This window comes from Leucoraja erinacea, chromosome 3, assembly GCF_028641065.1.
Source record: "Leucoraja erinacea ecotype New England chromosome 3, Leri_hhj_1, whole genome shotgun sequence".
Taxonomy (NCBI): Eukaryota; Metazoa; Chordata; class Chondrichthyes; order Rajiformes; family Rajidae; genus Leucoraja; species Leucoraja erinaceus.
In genome coordinates this window covers 64,923,640-64,938,743 of record NC_073379.1, presented here as the reverse complement: position 1 = coordinate 64,938,743, position 15,104 = coordinate 64,923,640, and the positions used below count along the sequence as shown (strand labels likewise).

At 43.4% G+C, this 15,104-nt stretch overlaps 1 long non-coding RNA gene across 1 annotated transcript in view; it reads left to right on the top strand.

Annotated features, from left to right (window-relative positions):
* The window catches only part of LOC129695671 (uncharacterized), a 66,472-nt gene that overhangs the window by 44,630 nt on the left and 6,738 nt on the right, over positions 1-15,104 (top strand). Inside the window, exon 2 of the long non-coding RNA XR_008723209.1 lies at positions 12,998-13,107. This is a non-coding gene — a long non-coding RNA (uncharacterized LOC129695671). The remainder of the gene's footprint in view (positions 1-12,997; positions 13,108-15,104) is intronic.

Below are 15,104 nucleotides of genomic sequence, written 5' to 3'. Positions count from 1 at the left end.
ATTTTGTTGATTATTGAAATAATTGTTCATTTTTTGTAAAATCAATGCATTTAATATTTAAAAATTAAAATTAATCTTGAAATTCTTCTTTACTGCTTCTGAAGAGGAGAAAAAAAGATCTACTGAAAGAAAAAGCAAAAGATATAAGCAGCAAGGGTTTGTTATTAATTTCCTGCACCACATTTCACATTGGTGTTAGATATTCTTCAAGGTCTGGGGAGTTGGAGCTTACCCAAGTGGGTGATTAAAAATATAAAAGCCAAAGTAATCTTGGAAAGATTAGAAATGACTGAAAATATTATTACGGTATTGAGAGAAAATGAAAGAAAATGTGAAATAGTTTCCTCCAGATAATTTAGTTGTAATTAGAGAAAATCAAAGTCATAGACAAAGTAATGGGATGTCAGAGATACTAATTAAATTCTGATTTTGTTTTCATTGCAAAGATACTGAAATCATTGAATCAACTGACTCCTATTGTCAAAAGTGTGATATCTCAAAATAATTTAAAAGAGACTAATTTACTAACAAATCAAGGCCGGGCTGCAGCGAATAGGGGCAAGCAGAGGAACAAATATTTTTTAGCTCCAAGGCAAGAGGTCAGCAGAACACGCATTCCATCCATTCAGAAATATGTTGTAAGAGCTGAACGTCATTCCATCACCCAAAGTGAAAACCCACTGTCTTTGTGCCTGCAGAAGTTAGACATCACAGAAATTACCAGACTGGCACTCACATAGATATTGAGTGCTCAGAAGGACCCTGCATGCAGGAACTAAAGGCAGTCTAGGCTGACAAAGCACAAGCATGCTCTGTGAATCTCAAAAATATGTTCCTTCGCACTGTCCTGTGAAAAAGGAAGTTCACTTAGTTAGCTCCTCACCGAATAAAGAATATTTCTCTCAATAGACAATGGGACAATGTGAAAGAGCTAGTAACCCATTTAATATAAGGTAGCCAAAGAATGACAAATGTTACATCATTCTTCAGAATAGGAGACCATAAACTAGGAAATTACAGACCACTGGACCTAACTTTGTTGGTCAACTAACAAAAGGGGAGCTTTTGCTGCTGTCCAATGAATCTTTCAGAGAAAGAACCATTAAGTTATTTTCAGCAATCTCCCTGTAGAATTCCTGCTTGTGATTAAGAGTTTGTCACTGGGATAATCACAAAATCTCCATTGGTAAAGTGGTTCGATTTCTGAAACATTCTCAAATGCACATTGTTTCCTTTTAAACATGAATGTCACAGTCAATGTAAAATTGATCATCCATTATCTTTTTTTCCTTTATTGATCCTGTCATTAACTTATGATGGTAATTGATACTCATTGAAAGCTAGTATTCCTAGCGTAATGATGGAAAATGTGCTGCATAATATAATTCCATCATCACTATGTTATTCCAACCATCTTTGCAAAGCTGCATCTTAATTAATATATCTTCTGTTGGAAAATTCATTCACCATTAAAAGGATAGGATTCTGGCAGTGCTCCACTTTCAACATTATACCACATGAATGCTTACACACAACAGAAGAGAAAGACTGCGTCCGCAACCTACAATACAAGATGAAACACCCAATGACATGTGGAAACCTATGTTTATCAAGGCTAGTAGGTTGGATTTGCAAAAAATAGGGGTTTACCGGCCTTGAGGAAATAACAAAATTACAATTTAACGATAATGCAGTTAACACAAAGACAATTGCACTTACAGTACTGGCAAAGTTGTTAAATTGATCATGAGGTGTTTAAATCGAGAGGTATGCTGTTAATTTACGGATAGATTAAATATGAAAACTTGTAGTTTATAAAGGTCTGAACATGTTGTGGTCTGGAAGAATCCTGGCTATTTAAGTACTTTTAAATGTCAGGAAATGAGTAACCAACTGAAATGATTGTGGAATACTTTGCAATCGGAATAATTTTTCTTACGTGGATGATTCAGAAACATGAAGGCTCAGAACTAGCACTGTTACCAATTTTGGCATGTTTCAGTGGATTCAGTATTTTCATTCACATCTGTGTTACTCACAATCAGAATTTGCAGAATCTAGATTTCAGTTGGTACTTAAATGCCAACTTGCCTTTAGATATATTTTGTTTCTGAATGTCAGGATCTCTCATTGCTTACCTCAGGAATCTATTATTGGCAATAGAAGTCACTTTGGTTGTAACCTGATTCCATCAAGTTCAGGGGTTGATGATGATGAAGATGCAAACAATCAGGTCATGGTTTTAATGAATTACAGACTTCCCTACATTAATGCCTGCTTCAGTTCCAATTATTTCCATTTAATGTCATTTTTCAGTACCTCTTAATTTTCAAAAGTAAAGATTTCTCGGATTGTGGATACTTGGACGCCAAAGATCTCTATGAAAATTAAATACTTGGAAAATAAATGATGAACAAATTAATGTTTTGTTCATCAGATGCTCAAGTATACTGGTTTAATCCCCTTGGTGGATTAAGTTGTTGCTATAGAAACATAGAAATTAGGTGCCGGAGTGGGCCATTCGGCCCTTCGAGCCTGCACCGTCATTCAATATGATCATGGCTGATCATCCAACTCAGTACCCCGTACCTGCCTTCTCTCCATACCCTCTGATCCCCTTGGCCACAAGGGCCACATCTAACTCCCTCTTAAATATAGCCAATGAACTGGCCTCAACTACCCTCTGTGGCAGAGAGTTCCAGAGATTCACCACTCTCTGTGTGAAAAAAGTTATCCTCATCTCGGTTTTAAAGGATTCCCCCCTTATCCTTAAGCTGTGACCCCTTGTCCTGGACTTCCCCAACATCGGGAACAATCTTCCTGCATCTAGCCTGTCCAACCCCTTAAGAATTTTGTACGTTTCTATAAGATCCCTCTCAATCTCCTAAATTCTAGAGAGTATAAACCAAGTCTATCCAGTCTTTCTTCATAAGACAGTCCTGACATCCCAGGAATCAGTCTGGTGAACCTTCTCTGCACTCCCTCTATGGCAATAATGTCCTTCCTCAGATTTGGAAACCAAAACTGTACGCAATACTCCAGGTGTGGTCTCACCAAGACCCTGCACAACTGCAGTAGAACCCCCCTGCTCCTATACTCAAATCCTTTTTGCTATGAAAGCCAACATACCATTCGCTTTCTTTACCGTTTTTGCCACCAAAATGGATAACCTCACATTTATCCACATTATACTGCATTTGCCAAACATCTGCCCACTCACCCAGCCTATCCAAGTCACCTTGCAGTCTCCTAGCATCCTCCTCACAGCTAACACTGCCCCCCAGCTTAGTGTCATCCGCAAACTTGGAGATATTGCCTTCAATTGGGTGCAGTGAATGGTATAGGGTGCTATAAATGCAGCGTTGGCTGTGTGAGAAACTGCCACTGGTTCTTGGGGGCCCCCTATAGAAGCAGAATAGGAAGGTATGGCAGAATCCTAGCTCCAATAGACTCCTTCAAGTGTATTAAATACATCACCAGATAACGTGTGCCTCAGTGCTGTGCTCAAATATGGTGACTGACAGAGTGAGTGAGTGACTGACTGAGTGACTGACTGACTGAGTGAGTGAGTGAAGAAGAAGTAAAATCTTTTTCTCACTTTATCTTATAAAACTAATTACTGAGACCACTGACCATGCTTGTCCTGTCCTTTCACGTGTTGCCAGGTCCTGCTGGGGCAACAGCATTAGTGCAAAAAACAACAAGAAGCTGGTCAAACTGGTTAAACGAGCTAGCTCAGTGCTGGAGGGGAGAGTAGACTCTGGGATGGATGTGCTTGAGAGGCGTATGAGGCACAAGGTGCAGGTCATCCTGAATAACCCCGGGCATCCCCTCCATGTAATTCTGGAGAGTCAAAAGAGCACTCGGAACAACAAACGGCTCCTCTCCCTGCCCTGTAGAACGGAGCGGTTCAGGAGATCCTTCACCCCTGCAGCCATTAGATTTTATAATTCGGACCGCTAGGCTGTAGGGGGATGCATTCTTGCAATTTTTAATTTTTAATTGTTAATTATTGGTCTTTTTAAGTATTTATTGCTCTCAGGTTGTGTCCACAGTGTATTCTATGGACACTGTCTGCGTTCGTTTTGAATCTGTGGGTTTGTTGGTTGGGGGCTTCTGGACATCTGAATTTCCCTGAGGGGATCAATAAAGTATTTATTATTATTAGAAGGGATGATGGAAGTTCCACGAGGACCTATGCTGGCACATGTGGTAGCAAAATAAGCGGAACATTGATTTCCCCAGTTTTAGGTAACCCCTAACACCCCCTCCCCTTTCTCCACACCCCCTACCCTCCCCTACGCCCCACCTGGACTCCCCCTATATTCCTTCCTCTGACATAACAATTCACAACTCGTCAATCCTGTCTCAAAACCACCTGCTTTTATCTCCGGCCTTTGTTCCATTCGTCTGCCGATCAAAAGAAACTCCATTATCTGCCACACTTTGTCCTGCCTCTCCTCTCTTCCAGCGTTCTCTCTTCTCTCCCGACAATCAGTTTGAAGAAGGGTCCCAACCCTGTTCTCCAGTTTTGCTGCCTGACTCATTATGTTACTCCAAAATTTTGCGTCCTTTTCTTGCAACAAAGGAACATGATTTTAATAAATTTGCAATATTGCCTGAGATACTGAAAACAAATTTGTCAAGAACTTTGCAAGTAATTTGTAACATCTTGCATTATGAGCTTATCCACTCATAAGATATATTTTCTGACTTATCTAGGGCATAGATACAGAGTGTTGCTATTATTACTGCCACTTGCTATTTTAAGATATGGGCATTACAATACTAGTTTGTGCTTTATTATTTTCACCAGCAAACATTTTTTATGTAAACATGTGTTGCTTTTCTTATTCATGCCCATTACCATCACTGGCAGCGTATGATAGGCCAGGCTCCCCGCACATGCTGCTGGTGAACATATGTGAGCCCTGCACATGCACACATGTGAGCCCAGGAGCTGCAACCTGGGGAGAGGGAAAGGCTGCACTTCAGGATTTCAGCCACTGCGGCATCTTGAGAGGCCAGTCTGCATCAGGTGCCTGCCTCAGCAGGATAAGGAAACATTAACAATACACAAAACAAGATTAAATGAAATGGTGTGTTGCTCCATTCTTTCAAGTTCCCAACATGACCTTCAAACCTTTCCTATTGAGTCATGGAACCGTGCGCTACAGAAGGAAGTTCTTTAGACCATTGTTTCAAAAATAACTCCTCAACCTAATCCTGTTTTCTCTGAACCCTTATGAATCCACAAAAGGTACTTAGAAATGAGTCTGAAAAAGCGTCTCGACCCGAAACGTTGCCTATTTCCTTCACTCCACAGATGCTACCTCACCCGCTGAGTTTCTCCAGCATTTTTGTTTTCCTTAGAAATGTAGCAACCTTGGCTTCAATCCTCAACACATTCCAAAAAGACTTTGGAAATCTTAATGCTCAGATTGTTGCTGGAATGCAATTCATTCATCAGCTCTTCATAATACTATTAAACTCAAAATTCCTTGCATCAAAACACCTTTGTATTATAATGTAGAAACAAAGAACTGCAGATGCTGGTCCTTATCCCACCTGTAAGATAGACACAAAATGCTAGAATCAGCAACTCAGCAGGCCTACAGGCAGCATCTCTGGCGCTGAAAGGGATATGAGATTGTAGTTTTGCATTGGGCACACCCCCTTCTTAACGGGACGGAGGTGGAACGTGGCTTCAGGTTCCTGGGGGTCAACAGAGCTTGGACCTCCTCAAGAATAGCGACTTTGCCAGACTGAAGAAGGTCCATCTGTCTCCTCAAATCCTGTAACAACCGCTAAGATAACACAGTTAGGCCATCCCCACTGGACTGTGTCAGCAACATCCAGTTGACTGGCACATCGTGTGGCATTGGTGCTAGGCCCATCCTTCGCAACATTGTGAACAGGTAGAACCTCAGGACATAATGACACTTGATTAGAGTCACAGGGTGATACAGCGTGGAAACAGGCTCTTCAGCTGAACTGGCCCACACTGCTCAACATATCCCAGCTACACTAGTCCCACCTGCCTGCATTTGGTGGTATTATCGTGTATGAAGGTAGCCAAATCTCCAGGGCCTGATCAGATATATCCGAGGACATTGTGGGAAACTAGAGAGGAAATTGCCGGAGCCCTGGTTAAAATTTAAGAGTCGTCTTTAAATACATGAGATGTGCCGGAAGACTGAAGGGTGGCTCTATTCAATCATAATCATAATCATTATTAGCCAAGTATGGTTTGCAACATATGATGAATTTGATGCTATGAGAATGCAGGGTGACTTGGACAGGTTGGGGCAGTGGGAAGATGCATGACAGATGAAGTTTAATGCGGATAAATGTGAGGTTATCCACTTTGGTAGCAAAAACAGGAAGGCAGTTTACTATCTAAATGGCGTCAAGTTGGGAAAAGGGGAAGTACAACGGGATCTGGGGGCCCTTGTACATCAGTCTATGAAAGTAAGCATGCAGGTATAGCAGGCAGTGAAGAAGGCGAATGGCATGTTGGCCTTTATAACAACAGGAATCGAATATAGGAGCAAAGAGGTCCTTCTGCAGTTGTACAGAGCCCTAGTGAGACCACACCTGGAGTATTGTGTGCAGGTTTGGTCCCCTAATTTGAGGAAGGACATTCTTGCTATTGAGGGAGTGCAGCGTACGTTTACAAGGTTAATTCCCGGGATGGCGGGACTCTCATGTGCTGAGAGAATGGAGCAGCTGGGCTTGTACACTCTGGAGTTTAGAAGGATGATAGGATATCTCATTGAAACATGTAAGATTGTTAAGGGCTTGGACACGCTAGAGGCAGGAAACATGTTCCTGATGTTGGGGGAGTCCAGAACCAGGGGCCGCAGTTTAAGAATAAGGAGTAAGCCATTTAGAACGGACACGAGGAAACACTTTTTTCTCACAGAAAGTTGTGAGTCTGTGGAATTCTCTGCCTCAGAGGGCGGTGGAGGCGGGTTCTCTGGATGCTTTCAAGAGAGAGCTAGATAGGGCTCTTAAAAATAGCGGAGTCAGGGGATATGGGGAGAAGGCAGGAACGGGGTACTGATTGGTGATGATCAGCCATGATCACATTGAATGGCAAGTGCTGGCTCGAAGGGCTGAATGGCCTACTCCTGCACCTATTGTCTATTGATTTGCCATAATCATATCAATAAAAAGCGACCGAACACACAAAATACATTTTAACATAAACATCCACCACAGTGACTCCTCCACATTCCTCACTGTGATGGAAGGCGGAAAAAAAGTTCAATCTCCCTTCTTTGTCCTCCAGTGGTCGGGGGCCTCTAACCTTCCGTTGATGGGACGATCTTACTTTCATAGGTGGTGGCGGGCCTCCTCGTCGGGGCGATCAAGATCCTGCTTCGGGGGGGGATCTCATCTGCCCCGCGCCGGGCGATCTACCTTGGGTTGGGGCTAGTCGAACATCATGCGGCTTTTGGAGCTTCCCGACGTCGGTCTCAACCCGAGACTGTGAGCCCTGGATGTCAAGTAGGGGTGCAGGGAAAATGCTGGGAATGATAGGCCAGTGAGCTTAACATCTGTAGTTGGAAAGTTACTAGAGGGTATTCTAAGGGATAGGATATATAGATATTTGAATGGACAAGGGCTGATTAGAGATAGTCAGCATGGTTTTGTACATGGGCAGTCATGTCTCACAAATCTGATTGAGTTTTTTGAAGATGTGACCAAGAAGGTTGATAACGGCAGAGCTGTAGATGTTGTATACATGGATTTCAGTAAGGCATTCAACATGGTTCCGCGTGGTAGGCTGCACTGGAAGGTTAGATCGCATGGGATCCATGTAGAGATAGCTGAATGGATAGAAAATTGACTTAATGGAAGGAAGCATAGTGTGATGGTGGAAATGTTCTTCTCGGACAGGAAGCCTATGACTAGTGGTGTACCACTGGGTTCGGTGCTGGGCCAGTTACTGTTTCACATCTACATCAATGATTTGGATGAGACCATACATGGCAAGATTTGCAAGTTTTCTGATGATACAAAAGTGGGTGGTTTTGCAGATCGTGAAGATGGTTGTGAAAAATTGCAGCAGGATCTTGATCGATTGACCAGGTGGGCTGAGGGATGGTTGAAGGATGTTATACAGAGAAATGTAAGGTGTTGCATTTTGAGAAATATAACATGGGCAGGACATATACAACGAATGGTAGGGCTCTGGAGAGTGTTGTGGAGCAGAGGGATCCAGGAGCGCAGGTGTATGGTTCCTTGAAGGTGGAGTCACAGACAGATAGGTCAAAAAGACTTTCGGCACATTGGCCTTCATCAGTCAGAGTATTGGGTATGGAAGTTGGGAGGTCATGTTGCAGTTGTATAACACGTTCCTGAGGCCGCATTTAGAGTATTGTGTTCATTTCTGGGCACCTTGTTACAGGAAAGATATTTTCAAGCTGGAATGGGTACAGAGAAGATTTATGAGGATGTTGCCAGGACCAGGGGGTCTGAGCTATAGGGAGAGGTTGAGTTGGCTGTGACTATATTTCTTGGAGTGCAGGAGGATGAGGGGTGATCTTATAGAAGAGTATAAAATCATTAGAGGCATCTATCATCGGGCAGATGCCCAGAGTAGGTGAATCGAGGACCAGAGGACACAGGTTTGAGGTGAATGGGAAACGACATAATAGGAATGTGAGGGGTAACTTTAACACACAAAGGGCGGTGGCTGTATGGTACAAGCTGCCAGAGGAAGTAGTTGAGGAAGGGACTTTCCCGACGTTTAAGAAACAGTTAGACAGGCACATGGATAGGATAGGTCCCAAACGTGGGCAGGTGGGACTCGTGTAGCTGGGACATGTTGGCCGTTATGGGCAAGTTGGGCCGAAGGGCCTGTTTCCACACTATCTGTGTCCTGAAGGCATTGAACTCTAATGCTGCTTTTGATCACCTAGATGGAGTTTTGCATCATACACATGTTCAGCAGAGTTACTCCCATCCCTTTTCCAAGTAAATGCTATTGCAAGTTCTATTCTTTGGCTGTCTTCTATCCCTTGCTAACCAAGCTTGCACCAGTTTAGTTTTTGTAATCAAACAGTACAGGGGGTTTCTTGGATAGAACCATGAAACAAATATACTTATGGGTAACTTATTTCATTCAACATTCATCTAATGTGACCAATGGTGCAAAACCCCATTGCAGTTCCTATGCCCAAATATTGATCCTGATCTTGATCCTACCTGTATTTCATGGGTTTCTTCAACATCCTTGAAAAATGCAGGTAAGTTAATGGTTACTGTGAATTTCTCCTAGCACACATGAATGCAGGAGAATTAGATGGGGCACAGGGGGATGGGGATGATGGGCATGTATAAAAGAGTTACAGGGAAATAAATAGGTGAATGGAACTGATGGAAATGAGCTGAGAGTCAGCAATGACGAGACAAGCCAAAAGGCCTCCCTCTATGTCGTAAGAAAATGTTAGGCGAACTGTAGGGCATTGAGATGACATTGAAGATGCCGGAGGGGTTTAGGAGAGCTTCAGTTGTCCTCAGACTTCCCCCATATTTGTCCTTGTTATCGTTGACATATCCTTCTAGTGCCTTCATGATAGCGAATAGAAACATTCCATGTCTGACTTTTTCACCCGAAACACTAAGGGGCAGAAAACGCTGGTGGGTGTTGTGTACAGGCCACCTAACAGTAGTAGTGAAGTTGGAGATGGTATCAAACAGGAAATTAGAAATGCGTGCGACAAAAGCAAAACAGTTATAATGGGTGACTTCAATCTACATATAGATTGGGTGAATCAAATTGGCAGGGGTGCTGAGGAAGAGGATTTCTTGGAATGTATGCGGGATAGTTATCTAAATCAATGTAGAGGAACCAACGAGAGAGCTGGCTATTTTAGACTGGGTATTGAGTAATGAGGAAGGTTTAGTTAGCAATCTTGTTGTACGTGCCCCCTTGGGCAAGAGTGACCATAATATGGTTGAGTTCTTCATTAGGATGGAGAGTGACATTGTTAATTCAGAAACAATGGTTCTGAACTTAAAGAAAGGTAACTTTGAGGGTATGAGACGTGAATTGGCCAAGATTGACTGGCAATTAATTCTAAAAGGGTTGACGGTGGATATGCAATGGAAGACATTTAAAGACTGCATGGATGAACTACAAAAATTGTTCATCCCAGTTTGGCAAAAGAATAAATCAGGGAAGGTAGTACAGGTGCACAACCTTTTATCCGAAAGCCTTGGGACCAGACACTTTTCGTAATTCAGAATTTGTTGGTCTTCGGAATGGAAATTTTTTAGCGTAGATTTTAATGGCTGGCTCAGTGGTAGAGTGCTCGGCTCATATCCGCAAGGTCGCGAGTTTGCGCCTTGATCCCGGCAGTTACTCGGTCGCGAGTTTGAGTCTTCAATGTCGTTTTTTCTTGCAGAATAAATGTTTGTATGAAATGCAGTGTACTGACTGTGTGGGCAGAACTTTGGAAGTGATTGCCCACCAGTCTAAAAAGCCGCTGTGTCTCCCTGTCCCTGGGATAGCAGGGGGCGATCAAACAGCACAATACCCCCCTCCCCCTCCAACTCCAGAGGAATCCGCTCCCCGATGGGCCGCTACGGCGACAAGTGGCAGTTTGCCCACAGCCCGAGCTGCGCCACCCCAAGAACAAGACGTACCTTGCACACCATCCGCTTCTGCCCCTACGTGTTCCTCTGGAGTTGGAGCGGGGCTGGGCTGGAGTTGCTGCTGGCTGTGGGTCTCTGGGATCTCCGTGCTTGCAGTGGGCCTGGGGGTCGCTGTCCCATTGGTCCTGACGTCTCCGGCCACCCCCCTGGACTGGAGCTGAGACTGGGAACTGTACCGCCCTTGCGAGAGATGCAATGAAAGTGGTGAATCTCTGGAACTCTCTGCCACAGAGGGTAGTTGAGGCCAGTTCATTGGCTATATTTAAGAGGGAGTTAAATGTGGCCCCTGTGGCTAAAGGGATCAGGGGGTATGGAGAGAAGGCAGGTACGGGATACTGAGTTGGATGATCAGCCATGATCATATTGAATGGCGGTGCAGGCTCGAAGGGCCGAATGGCCTACTCCTGCACCTAATTCCTATGTTTCTATGTTTCTAAATGAGATTAGTTTATCTTGGCATCATATTTAGCACAGACAATGGGGGTCAAAGGGCCTGCTCCTGTACTGTTCTGTTCTATGTTCTCATAACAAATGCTTGAAGCATAACCCTAGTATAAACTCATATATTAAGTGGATAGTACATGGTATGAACAAGAAATGTTGCATGTAATGATATAAGGTAGACACAAAATGCTGGAGTAACTTAGCGGGACAGGCAGCAACTCTGGAGAGAAGGAATGGGTGACATTTCGGGTCGAGACCCTTCTTCAGATTGATTGAATTATATTAATGACAGACATTTAATGATATTATGCATTCCTTTTTTAAATGATCTAACAGTGTAATTTGATTTGAATCCTGTAAATTGTCATACAAGGATTCAAGGAAACCCTGGAAGTATATTATTCCTCCAATGTTTGTGCAGTCTTCCATGCAAAGTTATTGCAAATGATCGAAGGAAAACCAACCTGAGATTCTCTCAGGAATCAATGAGCCTAATTTTACTCGGCAATTTGAGTTCTACAATACAGTTTCCAGTTATCTATATAACTAAAAGTCCCATCTTGACCACTTCCTGTCTGCGCTGAATATTGATTTAAAAAAAAAAACGCTACCATATATCGCTATGATTTTTGTTCATCTTACTTATAGTCCTCCTCCGCTGAGGGAGTCCCGAGGATTTTTCTGATCAAAGAAAAATAAAAAAAGTTATGAATGTTTAAAAAATCTTGAGATCAGTTGATTGGTCCTCTCGCCTGCCAATCACCATGATGAAGGTAACACCCCTTCGTTGGGGCCAGGAGTATAAAGCCCAAATGGTATAAAATTGCATTTGAATTTGGTGGCCTGCCTGCACTCTGCTTGAAATGGTATGAAATGAATTTGGTGGCCTGCACTCTGCTTGAAATGGAATTTCAAGGAATAGCTGTGAGTGAACCGCCAGCCCACCAGCCCTGACTGACTGAGCTACCACTGACTGAGCTGCCAGCCCACCAGGCCTGAGTGACTGAGCTGTCAGCCCACCAGACCTGAGTGACTGAGCTGCCAGCCTACCAGGCCTGAGTGACTGAGCTGCCAGCCCACCAGGCCTGAGTGACTGAGCTGCAGCCCAAGAATCCATTTGCCCCACAATGTCCATACTAGCCCTCTGGAAAGCAGTCTCTTTGGCCCACAGGCACCCATACTAGTGCTCCAGAAAGCCCCCCCCCCCCTACTCCTTCACTGGCCACCAATATTGGAATTGGTGGAGAGGTGGTATATTGCGTTGGGGGACCAGCCCTCCCATGTGAACATGGGACCCAATGGGTCTCACTTATTCTAGTGGTATGCTATGTGTGAGGTAAGAACAATAATCAAGGGGATAGAAACTAAACATAATGATGTACTGCCTGGAAAAGCAATGTGATATCTCAGCAATAACGTTTACCATTGATTAAATTGTGTGAGAAGTGCCTGGCTTTAACTATATATTTACATTTTTATAATAAAAAGTACTTAAATCACAACATGCAGATTAAGGTTAATTTTGAAAGAAATTTTAATTTAGTTCCAAAATAATTAACATTTCTATATTCAATTACTAATTAAATGTAATAAGAAATATAAAACTGAGAACCATGATGTGCATGCTTTAATATCATACCTTTCAACTCCAGCCTAACAATTTTCACAAGCAATTGAAGCTAATTGATCCAAATTCAATATTAAAATCACTTATTGCAAATCCAAGTTAAAACACTACTTCTATAATCTACTGAACTCTACCAAACTGAATCAAAGAGTTTGTTAACTTCTGGTTACAACCTGCAGCAGTGTGCAAAAACTGTTAGAAACAGGAAAATGTATCAGACCAAACACACCTGAATCAATGTGACCTTGTCATCCACAGAGAAAACAGATGGGCACTCGAATGTGACTGAAGGTCTCACTGCAGAATGTCACGTACTCACTGATGGAAAACCTGAACATTTGAATGCAACGTTTATCAGGCACGTCGAGGTAGGATATGGTGTCTTTGAAGATTCTCTGGAAGGATTCTTCATTAATGGACACATCTTTGCCTGAAGTGGGAAAATGGGGATGAAATGAAATGGGGAAACATAGCCAGTAAAGATAATCTGTGGTCACATTGAATAGTAAAGCAGTTTTGATGGACCTGATGTGAATCAGGGCTGCCAACATTGGGTGAGAGTTGGGAGTGAGAAATTGTGAGAGACCAAGCCCGAGGAAGTATAGCGACCGGGGGGAGGAGGGTGTCCCCCTCCCATTGGTACGGAACATTTGCATTTTTCAGCTTGAAATTGTGCAACATGGTGCATACTGTAGCGAATTTAAAGCATATATATTGCATTCAAGTGTAAGTTAAAAAACTTACACTTGAATGCAATATATATGCTTTAAATTGGATTGGAGCATTTTTGAAAGGGGGGAGGCTGTGCTATCACTGATCACTGGCCTTGGGGGTACCCGGTGAGGGAGTGGAGCAACCGAGTGGGGAGAGGGTGTGGAAGAAGGGTGTCCCCCCTCCCAGGGTAGGAACTTTTTGAAATTTGAAAATCATGTTTTAGTGCACTGTAGAAGTATGATTTAAATGTTTTTTGTATGAAGTATTTTTAAGAGGTAACTTTTTAAGGCGTATGTTTATCCACACATAGAGTGATGGGTGTATGGAACAAGCTGCCAGAGGAGGTAGTTGAGGCAGGGACCATCCCAACATTTAAGAAAAAGTTAGACTGATACATGGATAGGACAGGTTTGGAGGTATGGACCAAAAGCAGGTAGCGTAGCTGGGACATGTTGGCGGGTGTGGGCAAGTTGCACCGAAGGGCCTGTTTTCACACTGTATCACTCTATGACTACATTATACCTCCACCATGCATGAATGCTTCAAAATCAAGTGATCGAGTTTTATTGCCATATACTCAAGCATAGAAACATAGAAAATAGGTGCAGGAATAGGCCATCGGCCCTTCGAGCCAGCATTGCCATTCAATATGATCATGGCTATTCATCTAAAATCAGTACCTCTTTCCTGTTTTTTCCCCATATCCCTTGATGTCGTTAGCCCCAAGAACTAAATGTAACTCTCTCTTGAAAACATCCAGTGAATTGGCCTGCACTGCCTTCTGTGGCAGAGAATTCCACAGATTCACAACTCTCTGCGTGAAGAAAGTTTGTTCTCATCTCAGTCCTAACTGCCCCCCCCCCCCCCCCCTTTATTCTTAAACTGTGACCCATGGTTCTGCAGTTACAGTAAGTGAAAATCTAGCAGGCAAGCAGGATGCTTTCACCAACCACCCCCATTTGAAGTCCACTATCTTCCACCGTATCTACCCAGTGCTTGGTACTTACTTCCAGCAGCCACTGGTTGTCCTCCAGGATGCACCGAGCCGCAGCCTGACCCATGCCGGTCACCTGGGCAAATTCGGCACAGAGACTCTCACGGCAGCGGTGCAACGCTTCGACGCCTCCGACGGCCCGGGACTCTTGCACTGAGGCTGCTCCATGGCCGGATATGCAGTGAGTGACTCGCCAGCCCGGCAAACACTCTCCAGCCCCGCTCCCCGTCCGCATCCGTCCCCGCCGCTGCTTCCAACGCCCATGCAGTTGGTATGAGTTTTGACATTTTCATTGATCACAGAATTTCTCACAACAGAGCAAGAGAAATTTGTGATCAGCGTGAGAATTTGGTGAAATGCATGATTCTCACGCTCAATGCATGGGAGTTGGCAACCCTGCCTCTCTATCCCCTCTCCCCCTCTCTCTCTCCTCTCCCTCTCCCTCTCTTTCTCTCCACTCTCTCCCTCCCACCTCACTCAAGTCAAGTCAAGTCAAGTCATGTTTATTTGTCACATACACATACGAGATGTGCAGTGAAATGAAAAGTGGCAATGCTCACGGACTTTTGTGCAAAAAGACAAACACTCAAACAAACTATAAACACAATCATAACACACATATACCTTTACATAATAAATAATGGAAGGAAAAACGTT